Genomic DNA, 11,887 nt, shown 5'->3' on the forward strand with positions numbered 1-11,887 from the left:
ATTAACACATTCTGTCACTCCAGGCAATGTTGTATCATGGCTTTGCGCAACTGCTCGTGTTTGTTGTGACCTCGGTAAACCATCAGATGCAATTACATTTTCCAAATCCGCCTTTCAGTCTTTTGAGAACATAACCAGTGCGCGGGAAGGCTATTTATTGAAAGCAGAGGTTCTCTGCGTGCGCGGGAGAGTGTTGGAGGAGCAATGCAAGAGAATGTTGGCAATATCAAACTATGAAGAAGCCTTGAGGATTTTTAAGGGAATTCACGGTGAAGAACATGCAGACATGGCAGGAATTTACAGTACCTTGGGAAATCTTTATATTGAGCTTCAAAAGTTCGAGCGAGCCAAAAAATACCATGAAAAAGCACTTACTATTAGGACGAATATTTATGGTGAGAAACACGCTGATGTAGGATCAAGTTATAACAGCCTTGGTCTTGTTTACAGCGGCCTCGACAAGAAGAATCAAGCGAAAGAATATTATGAGAAGGCAATCTCCATCGCAAGGGAAATGTACGGTGAGAAACACATTGATTTAGCGGCAGGCTACAGCAACTTAGGTCTTCTTTACAGTGATACACGACAACACAATCAGGCAAAAGAATACCACGAAAAAGCACTGATTATTGCAAGAGAAATCTACGGTGAAGAACATCCGGATATTGCAACCATTTATCACAACTTGGCTTCAGATTACAGGTGGCTTCAAAAGTACAAGGAGGGAAAACAATGTGACGAAAAGGCATTGATGATCAGAAAAATGACTTACGGAGAAGAACATCCCGATGTAGCGGCAAGTTATGTCAACCTGGGCATTGACTACATCGAACTTAGACAGCCTACTGAAGGAAACGAATGCACCAAAATGGCGCTAATGATTAGAAAGAAGATTTCCAATCAAGAAGATAGTTTTTACAGCTTGCGCTATGGTTACCTGTCGTTAGTACAGCAAAATATCGCAAGCGAATGTAATGGAAGGAATTGGTTCTTTGTGAACAAGACGTACAGTGACGAAACAACAAACAATAAGGAACGTCATAAAAAAGGAAAAAGTTGTCACAGCTTGGCTGTAGATTATAAAAAGCTTCCAAAGCACAATGAAGCAAAAGAATGCGACGAAAAGGCAGAGATAGCAGCAAGTCATCACAGCTCGGCTGTTGATTACAGGAAGCTTGGAAAGCACAATGAAGCTAAACAATGCGACGAAGAGGCACTGATGATCAGAAAGACGATTTACAGTGAGGAACATCCTGAGGTAGCAATAAGTTACTACAACTTGGCTGTGGATTACAGGGAGCTTGGACAGCACAACAAAGCAAAAGAATGCAACGAAAAGGCACTAATGATCAGAAAGAAGATTTACGGTGAACAACATCCTGAGGTGGCAGTAAGTTATCACTGCTTGGCTGTTGATTACAAGGAGCTTGGGCAGCACAATGAAGCAAAACAATGCAACGAAAAGGCACTGGTGATTAGAGAGAGGATTTACGGTGAACAACATCCTGAGGTAGCAGCAAGTTACTACAACTTGGCTGTTGATTACAGGAAGCTTGGACGGCACAACGAAGCAAAAGAATTCGACGAAAAGGCACTGATGATGAGACAGAAGATTTACGGTAAGGATCATCCTGAGGTAGCAGCAAGTTATCACAAGTTGGCTGTTGATTACAGGAAGCTTGGACAGCACAACGAAGCAAAAGAATGCGACGAAAAGGGACTGATGATTAGAAAGAAGATTTACGGTGAACAACATCCTGAGGTAGCAGAAAGTTATCAAAATCTGGCTGTTAATTACACGCGGCTTGGACAGCACCATGAAGCAAAAGAATGCGAGGAAAAGGCACTGATGATTATAAAGAAGATTTACGGTCCCAGGTAGCAGCAAGTTTTCACAGCTTGGCTGTTGATTACAGGGAGCTTGGACAGCACCATGAAGCAAAAGCATGCGACGAAAAGGTACCGATGATTAGAAAGAGGATTTACGGTGAAAAACATCCTCAGGTAGCAGCAAGTTGTCATAGTTTGGCTGATGATTACTGGGAGCTTGGACAGCACCACGAAGCAAAAGAATGCGACGAAAAGGCACTGATGATCAGAAAGAAGATTTACGGTGAACAACATCCTCAGGTAGCAGCAAGTTTTCACAGCTTAGCTGTTGATTACAGGGAGCTTGGACAGGACAATGAAAGAAAAGCATGCGACGAAAAGGCACTGATGATTAGAAAGAAGATTTACGGTGAGGAACATCCTGAGGTAGCAGCAAGTTATCACAGCTTAGCTGATGATTACTGCGAGCTTGGACAGCAACACTAAAGCAAAACAATGCGACGAAAAGGCACTGATGATTAGAAAGAAAATTTACAGTGAACAACATCCTGACGTAAAGGAGAGTTTTTACCACAATTGTTTCTAATCTCACAATCTGATTGGCCAATTTTTCGTTGTCGATAGGAGTCTAGACAACGCTTCTAGTGTCAATCAGCGCGCGGAAATTTTGACAGTTATTATAAAAATTTTCTTTGACGTTGATATTGTGGTAAAAACAAATCGAATGTGGTTTAGCGTTATCTGCACTCTTATCGACAACGATATTCGTCATCACAGTGGTCAAAATGTGTTGTGGACTCACGAGGCGCAACATTTTGACCACTGTGATGACGAACATCGTTGTCGATAAGAGTGCAGATAACGCTAAACCACATTTGATTTGTTAATTCGAGAACTTGAGAGTTTGTACAAAGTACAAAAAAGCTAGTAAGAAACAATGTGCTATGTCATAAGAAAACTTTTAGTATAAGTACTTAAATTAAGTAGTTTATAATGTACGGTTAACAAGCTGACAGGAACTCATTGTATTTACGGTTGTCGCATAGTCTCTTCCAGGCTCTCAGATGGAGAGTCATAGAATGGAAACAGGAAGAGAACTGCGCGAAAATTAATCGCACGGGACCATGAGAGAGGAAAAAACTGCCCAGGCATTTAATTTTCCCGCTCTGGTTATGATTTTAGCCTTTTGCTTGCGCTATTGAGAACTTAAGAAATTAATGACGACGGCGACGGCAGCGACAACGCTGCAAAGCAATAAGTTTAATGAGCACAAACAATCGCTCTGTAGGCGCGTGTTAAATTTTGGTGCATTTCTTTGCCTCTCTGGAAAACAACAACGTGAAATGACCAAATGCAAGGTTTCGTGGAAAACGTGAGCACACAAAAGATGAATTTTCATTCTCTTTCTTAAACTGAACGTCACTCCTACCAATTTGGTTCCTGGGTAGTTTGCCGTTTCTGTAGAACTTAAACGAGTTGAAATAATTGCGACGTATCACACATGTAAAGTTATATTTCAGGTGACGCGTAGTCGCCGCTTAAGTGCCCTACTATCTGAAAGCCTGGAACAGTTTAGCGCTGTTGTCTTATAGGAAAAACAAACAAAAATCGCTCCTGGGTGGACGCTTTACGTACCGCCAAGTCCTGAAACTGCTTCGAGACGATTCAGTTTTGTATACCGACTGGTAAAGTCCTTGTAGCATCTGTAAGTTTGTAAATATCAGGTACATACTGGATAGTGTGGGGTAATGATAATGGTTCAATAGATAATTTAACAAGTTAAGTTCTACAGGAAAACATCTGTTGGATGTTTTAATAACATTCTGCTTATATAACGAGGATCGTTTGCATTTGAAATTATTTAGCCATGTTCTGGACTGATTAGAGGCATCATGTTATTACGAAAGAAAGCAAGTTATTGTAATTGTAATTGAAATTGACGAAATTAAGAACCAGCATAGTCTTAGAAATGTATCGAAACTGACCGGCAATGAATCCACGAATAAGTTCTTGCTAATTTGTTTACTTTGAGAATAGAGTATAATTGTAGTTGCATAAGGGAATTCAGAATCCAATTTGAATTTCAAAGTCTGAACGCCTCGTGTCAGTTAAAGTCTACAAAACAGTGAACAACGTATTAGACTCGTAAAGGTGTGAGAAATTACTTTGAAGGTATGAGAAACTGCTTTCATTTTTTTTTTTGGAAATTTGGTTAGGTATTTCGTCCCATTTTTACATTCGTTGATGCCGACATGGTCTGCACTTACTCCATTCCTCGTGACTGTCCATCACAGCACGAATTCAGAGCAGATTTATACTAAACCTTAAAACACGCCGTAAAGTAGCGTAGAGCTTAAGTTCGTAAAGCTCCGTTGAGGAGTCGTAAGGGTAAAGTGAAGTAATCCTTCATAGTTTTCTTTGTAATGTATATGTCTTTGTATTTATACATGTTTTAACTTTATCAATTTGTCATATATTTAAACTTTTTCAGTTCCAAGAGGGCGCCTCCCATGGGACCTCGTGGCCCGTTAGCGCCCTTACCCTTCGAGGCTCTCTTTTTATATTTCGCCCAATAAAATTGTTAAAACTTTTCAAAAGGACGAAAAAGAAATAGGAAACTAGGCTACGCATTTTTCAGAGGATAAGAATGTGTCAGTGAATGTATATTCCGTATAACCTAAATTCCTTGGTCAGATTCACAAAGACATCCTAACTTCAGATGCATCTTTTGTATTGTTTAGAATAACAACAGACTACTGTTCATAAACAATACTGAGGACACATCTTAAGTAAAGAGGGCTTCGTAAATATGGCCCCTACATAGAAAACATGTAGCTCAAAAGATCCTTTGCGGTTGTCTACCAGTGTAAATAATGTCCAGGGCTCCGTTGTTCAAGGCCTGATTAAGCTAATCCTCGGTTAACGTGAAGTTTGATCCGTGTTTAATTACTTATCAATAAGTATTTTTCCAAAAGATTTTTGCCCTCCAGTTTTGACTTAAACTTTTCCTTACCTTTAGCTAAAAATCTGCTTTCAAAAACATTTTTAACGAGCGAGATACAAACCTCGGTTAACTTTTAATCGGGGATTAGTGTTGATCGCCTTTTGAACAACTGGGCCCAGAAATCCTGGCTTGTTTTTTTCTTTGATTATACTGAAATTTGTTAAATCATTTAAGTTTTAGTGAATAAGATCAATTTTAAACGTAAATAAAGATATGATATGTGTAAAATACCTGCTTTGTCTTGGAACTGTCCCAGAGCAACATTACCAAGGTAACAGAACTGCAGAATGAAACCATCTTCATAAATGAACACTGTTCGGATTTGAAACATTTGAAAGAATCACTTCAGTTAAATTATTTTAGAATCAGGACCCAGCTGCACAAAGCCCTTCTAAGTAAAGGACGGTGCCTGCTATTGTTATTGCGCATACGTTCTGCTCATCTTGAGATACTCGGGTTTCCTATGGGTGGTGCCTACTAATACAGGGATATTTTTGCGTGGTTTAAAACTATGCGGAGAAAGTAGAACTTAACAAGTGGTCTTGGTATTCAAAAAGAAAATTGGGGGTCACCATGCTTTTTTTTAGAGATAAGTAAGCTTCATTCAGGAAAAACTGCCATACATTGCTCTATATTTTGGCGCTTTTTAGAATGATATATTGTTGCTTAATTATCTCGGAAAAATGCGTGGTTACCCCGAATTTTCTTTTTGGATTCCAATAGCACATACTAAGATCTGCTTTTCCCACATAGTCATAAACCGCACAAAAATACTTCTCTATTAGTAGGCCCTGTCCTTAAAATGAATCCAAAGCCTCGTTTGATAACAATTGCCTCAGGTGTTGACATGAAAATAGTCTGTTGTTCAGAAACAATACTTAGTATACATCTTGACTTACGAGGGCTTTGTGAATCCCCCTCCAGGTTCATAATTATTTTTTATTTTTTTCTCAAACCATGACATAATTAGGATAAAGTAGCATTGTGCTAGGAGCCCACAAGACCAAAAGCCGAGAAGTTAGGAGCCCAACATGTAAAGTGTTAGGTGCTGCTGCAAAACATTTACGCGCCCAGAGCATTTTCTTGGGTGCCCCAGGTTACCGGGCTCCTGTTAGGCAGCAGCCTTGACATAACGCGTCATGCATAATGCAGCATTGTGCACAATTATTTGTACAATGCGGCAATTATAACGAGTGGCATCATGAACAATGTGCATTATGCAACTTCAAACATGATGCATCACGCAGCATGGTGCATAATATATCATGCATACTACTGCAACGTAAAATGCTGCATTAAGGCTGGTTTTCATCACGACATAAGAATAAGCAGAAGCAGAAGCAGAAGCTCAAACGCCGCTTAAGCAAGTGAGAACACCTGCGGCATAAGCTTAAGCATAAGCACAAGAAGAATGAACGTGTACTTATCCTTATGTCATGTTACGTCGCCGTTTTCTCAAGTGAGAACAGACGCCAAAAGCACAAGTACAAGGCAGTCAACCGTTTCGTCCGCCATCTTGCCTAACATTGAGAAGAGCCGGTATCGAGAAATCCGTCAACTGAAGAAATGGTCAGTTTCTGCGCGTGCGTCTGTCCTTATGCTTATGTAGCTAGTGTTCTCACTTGCTTATCTTTATGCTTATGTCCTAGAGAAAACCAGCCTTTATGCAACTTTATACCTAATGCATTATGTAGCATCAGTGCATAATTCATCATTTCTAATGCGGCAATGCACGTATGGCGTCATGCACGATATTCCGTTATACATTATGTTACTTCACACATATCCATTATGCATAATGCAGAATTGTGAAGTGGCCTTACTTTCATTCTCTATAAAAGTATAGCCATTTTAATTGGATAGTCTTTGCAAATTGACTAACTCATTCATGTTAAGGTGGCTTACTACAGCATTTTTGACAAAATAAACATCGCGCGCGCGCGTACCGGCACGTAAGCCCCGCACGAGTAGAAATCACGCGAGCTCTCAAGGTAAACCCCAAAACAAACATGGCGGTAAATTGCTTGTGAACGGTTGTTCCGCCGGCCGAAGAGTCATAACTGGGCTTCCCTTTAACAGATGTTGGAGTCTAGGCTTTCGAAAAAGATTGTTTTGCCCCGTGAACGAAGTTTATCGTGCTAGCGCAGTGCAGTGCGATTCCTGAGAAACGTTGAGTAATTGACTGTAAAATGTAGGTAGCAGCTGTTTCAATCGCTTGCTGGGCCCCATAAAACATACCCAAAGTCAGCTCTTGCAAAGTTCACTTGCCTGGTTTCACATGAGTTCGCAGAATGATCATTCTCGTCCCCTGAAGAGCTCGCGGTGATTTCGCTGCTGTCGCGCGTGAGGGTTTTCCCCAAAATTAGCGCATGCGTGATCAACTTCCATTGAGGTCGCAAAAAGAGACTTTTAGGCGCCAAATTCTCAAAAAGTAGTCCTGCAACCCATGCCCAAATTTTGAGAACTGGCAAAACTCACCAAGTATTAACCTCAGGCAGTTTTTTGTAGAAATCTGTAAGACAGATTTTTATTAATTTTAGTTAAAATATGACTAAATCTCGGCATTTTCCTTTGTGGTGAAAATTCTGTCTTACGGATTTTTTTCTTTTGCAGAAATGTTTATCCATGTCTACTCTTCAAATCCTGAAATTTTGAGCTAGGGTCGTACGGCTAGTTTTGGAGGTGGCAGTCCTTCTCCAAGAATTCGGCCTGCTTTTTTTGTTGTTTTAGAGCTTGTCAAAATCGTTTTGAGATGAAAATCATCTTTTCTCACTGTTGTAGTAACAAACAACACCAAAAAAAGTTCCTCCTTGCTGTTTCCTTCGCAGTGGAATGATATTTTGTTTATCTACTGAAAACTATAGTAAGCCACCTTAAGTGATGCTTATATCAGTTTCCAATCGCGCTAAACCTTCAACCTGAACTGAGTCCTGGAGGTAGCGTATTTATCAGCGCGTGTTGAACTGTTGTCGTGACTTCTCAGAGGCTCGTCCTCAGTCATCCGTGGCACGCGGTCAAATGTTACGTCACCCGTTGAGTAATCTCCTTTGCAGCCGTATTTTCGGCCGGTCACGCAACGCGCCCTGTGACAAGCCCAAATGACAGCTGCGAAGGAGACTTTACCCGTTGAGTTGATCGGGAAGAAGCGCCCAGGACGCGCTCGGCCCCAAATCTCAATAGATAAGATCCTAACTTTGATAAGCACCTTGAGGCCTGGGAGCGAGGCTGGTAACTTTTTTCATTTTACAAATGCGCCCAAACAAAAATTACTGAGCGCGGCTGCCATCTTGGTGCACATTCACTGACGGCTAATTTCTTGTTGCAATGTCAATACACTATAAAGAAGACAGGTAACGACACTGAAGAAAGCGATCAACTCCATTTAATGACTGACCATGGCCAATGCAAAATAAAAGGATAAGGCAATCTTAATTGTAAGGTTGATTTCAATTCCATTTGGTTCAAGATCAACATCCACTCGGTTCTTACAGTATTAGTACAAAGGAAAGCGGAAATCAACAATACGTTAATAAATTTAAATCTAGCACATCGACAAGGGCATATTGTCTATTTTACGAATCAACACGTATTTTCTCCCCACAAAACGAATACTGTCAATATAATACCGTCGAATGTCTTTATTACGGACACCAAGGGACAGGAATAAGTGTCCGTATTATAGAGATGTCCGTTTTAGAGAAGTAGGCTTTATATGGATTTCGGTCTGGGGGCCAAGTGATGTTATGGCTCACTAGTGCCCACTTCATAACGTGATGGGGCGCGTTGTTTTCTTGGTAGCATTTTCTTTCTCAATTATTCTTCATACGTACCCCATAGTGAGACAAAATAAAATGTCGTCTTCGCGAAAAGTGTGTGTGTGTGTGGGGGGGGGGGGGGGGTAGGGGCCTCCAGCCCCCCTCCCCCGGCTACGCCGTCCCTGAGCAGCGTACCATAGCAACAACAGAACCTGTTCAAAACTGCCCTAATTTTAGCGTTAAGTGATTATAGCTATCAAACGAGCACGGTGATTCCCATATTTTACTTTCGAATTGTAAACAACATGTCAAGACACAACGTTTTGCAAATTTTACGAAACTGTAGGGAAGGATTCAGATCCACCTTTAATTTTAAGGTTGCAAAGTATAGGAAGTCAGTTCCAGATTAAATAGCGCAGATCAGACGTTCAAGTGATCCTGTTGTAATCGTTATGTGAGGACGCAATGTTTTCCAAAGTTAAAAAAAAAGGTAGGGTAGGGAGGGATTCAGGGCCACCTTACGTTTTGATTTAAAGATTGCTAAGGACACAATTCATACAAAAGAAGCAAAAGTGGAAGCCCTTCAATATAAGGAGGTCAGTTCTAGAAACGGGCCTTTCTGCAATATCGCATTCAAGCCATACCATGAAATTGTCAGACGTTCGAATGCTGTGAAATCAGCCTTGCTTTTCTATTTTAGTGGTTCGTAAGAGAACCACTGACTGTACAGGATCTGGTGCTTCTATTTTGTTACGGTGGTTCAATTTTCACAAAAACATCTTTCATGAAAGAGACTATTGATGAGGCACCACAGTTTCTCTTAACCAGGCACTAAATTCACTGGAAAATGGTTATATATCGGAAACGTAAGTGCTTTTTTTTTTTTTTTTTTTAACCATAACACTTTTGGTATTTATTTTAATATCAATCCAATCAGATAAACATTTTCAAGTGTCACGCATCACCTACGAACTTTCCGTTCACCGTTTGTTAATCGACTAAATTCACAACATTATTTTATGAGTATTTTCAATCAATCCTACAGTTAACATGTAAATGCTGCCATGAAATCAAAAATGAACTGATGATCACATCACTAGCGTGACCTGTTTCCAACGTTTGCATGATCCATTTCCAGTGCTCATGGCGATGAATACGACATGGCTCTCCAAGTTTGAGGTAATTAATCATTGCATTTATCAGCTAGCCAGACGCAGGCATCAGTAACCAATCACTAGTTACGTGCATATATTCAGTGAAGTAAGACTAATAAACTATTGTCTCGTATGCTTTCACTTTCATTTGTCCTTTCGCTCAGCACAGAATTGTGATCAACAGCAATGGAAGAGAACTTGATATACTGAAGATCAATCTCGAATCTAAGAACTTCTCCAACAATGTAAGTAGCTAAGAAACAACAAAATTGAAAGTTAGTAGATTATTAATGGAACCAGTGAGCTTTCGACAAAAAAATATGCGTCAGCTAATTATGCATTCACCTGGCTTGATCTTTGAGATTTCTTATTGCAATAAAACTGTTGTTCTTTAGGATAAGACGGTGCCGTTGACTAGCCTTAATTGCATGAAAAGTACATTAGACTTCTTATTATATTAATTCCTCTCAAAATGAGGTAAACTGATACAAAATAAGGGTATAACTGCGATGTTTTCGCTTTCCTTTCATCCTTGTGTGCTTTGCAGTGGAGAACTTAAAGGCAGAAAGGACAACTAAGGACAAGCCATTCCCAACGATTTGAAGTGAGTATAAATCGTATTGTTGTAAATCTATGTAAGGCCATCTCTTAAGTCCACTAAGCTGGATGAAACATATAGAGTTAATTTATTAAGACCATGTCATAAAGGATTGTTTAAACATAAGCAATTTGTGCGTCATTCACGCAGAAAGCAAAATAAACAGTTTAATGTGTACAAGAAATTTCCAGGACATTTTTACGGTTAGGAAGATCGTTAATCGATAGAATGTTTGTATGTAAGTTCCTTAGAAAGATCGTTTGTCTATGATAGAGTGGACTTCACTCGTGCTCATCTGGATTGGTTTGGGAAAAAATGTACTCATTTGCAAATTCTATAAACTTCCTGTCCGCAGACGTCAGCCGGGAGGGCTTCAGTCGACTCAAAGACTCCTGTAAAAGAAGTTTTACTTCATAAACCATTATTTCTAAAACTGTTTAACGTCAGATGAAATTGTCAAAGTCGTTTGGTAAACATTTTTGCATGTTTCGTTTGCTAACATGCCTCAGGCCATAGGAAGCCTTTTGTCTGCTTAACTGATTAAAAGTCATTCTATCATGAAGAGAACATTAGTTCCTTTGATTTGCTCTCTTGCGTTTATTTTGAAGATTTGGAGTGAGAACCGTGATCTGAACAATTTAGGGCCAAAGCGCAGAGAACAGATATACGTACTCTAACAGTTTGTGCCATATTGGTTTATGATAAAAAGGAACGTGTAAAGTAAGAACGAGGGCAAATTATTGACCAACTTGTATAATCAGTTTTCTCACATTCCCTATAATTTAATTACGTTTCAATCCTGGCCAATTGGTTTCGGGACACTTGGCGTTTTTTACAAGTTTTGTTACGAAATAACACAACTAACGATAGCTTAAGGTCCCAAAGAGAATCTTAGAAACTCATTTCCCCGCCCCCCCCCCCCCCCCCCAAAAAAAAAATGTTAAAGTTGATAAAATGTACAAGATTTTCGAGCCATGTCTGACTCCTGACTCTCAACATTGTTAAGGTGGGGGAGGAGGGGGGTGGGAGGGAGGGAAGAAAAGAATTTTCATGTTTTTAAGTTAAAAAAGCCAAGTGTCTCGAAAGTTCTGGCCAGGATTGTAGGTTCATGAAACAAATATCCTGCATACTGCTAGGATTTGAATGTCAATGTGTGACATATGCGCAATGGAATAAAGGTTGGGGTATATTTTTAAAAATACAGTCAAACCTGTATATAACGGCCCTGTATATAGCGGTCACCCTGTGTATAACGGTCACTGAACAACTTCCCAAAAATCGTCCCTTATATTTACTGTAAAGTTGACCTGCATATAGCGGTCACCTGTATATAACGGACGCGGTCACCCTTTAGACTTCCTGAATGCACAATTTCATTATCTTCTACCTGTATATAACGGTCACGAAATTGGGTTACGATTAACGAATAATGACAAGCTTTATTCATTAGCTCGTTAAATAGTAGCCACCAAGGCAGGGGTCTCACAAAAAAATATATATATTAGTACTAAACACAACTACTAATACATGTCATCGCCTACGTTCG

At 39.9% G+C, this 11,887-nt stretch overlaps 2 protein-coding genes, 1 long non-coding RNA gene and 1 pseudogene across 10 annotated transcripts in view; 3 read left to right on the plus strand and 1 right to left on the minus strand.

The window, feature by feature from the left end:
* LOC146481745 (uncharacterized) overlaps window positions 1-11,887 on the minus strand; it is a 155,497-nt gene that overhangs the window by 68,179 nt on the left and 75,431 nt on the right. The gene's annotated exons all lie outside the window — the stretch shown is intronic.
* Window positions 1-11,887, plus strand: part of LOC146481746 (uncharacterized) — a 93,796-nt gene that overhangs the window by 50,880 nt on the left and 31,029 nt on the right. Inside the window, exon 1 of one of the 4 annotated variants that reach the window (XM_085107824.1) lies at window positions 9,108-9,988. The exons of the other annotated variants lie outside the window; for them this stretch is intronic. The gene's annotated coding sequence lies outside the window, so the exon portion shown is untranslated. Of the gene's footprint in view, window positions 1-9,107; window positions 9,989-11,887 lie in introns of those variants that run through there. 4 annotated transcript variants of the gene reach the window in all.
* The window catches only part of LOC146481747 (uncharacterized), a 68,022-nt pseudogene that overhangs the window by 47,811 nt on the left and 8,324 nt on the right, over window positions 1-11,887 (plus strand). The gene's annotated exons all lie outside the window — the stretch shown is intronic.
* Window positions 1-11,887, plus strand: part of LOC146481750 (uncharacterized) — a 67,696-nt gene that overhangs the window by 24,780 nt on the left and 31,029 nt on the right. The window contains exon 2 of the mRNA XM_085107830.1: window positions 3,615-3,724. The gene's annotated coding sequence lies outside the window, so the exon portion shown is untranslated. The remainder of the gene's footprint in view (window positions 1-3,614; window positions 3,725-11,887) is intronic.

The sequence above is a fragment of the Pavona decussata genome, unplaced genomic scaffold (genome assembly GCF_977016875.1).
Source record: "Pavona decussata unplaced genomic scaffold, jaPavDecu1.1 SCAFFOLD_48, whole genome shotgun sequence".
NCBI classification, from domain to species: Eukaryota; Metazoa; Cnidaria; class Anthozoa; order Scleractinia; family Agariciidae; genus Pavona; species Pavona decussata.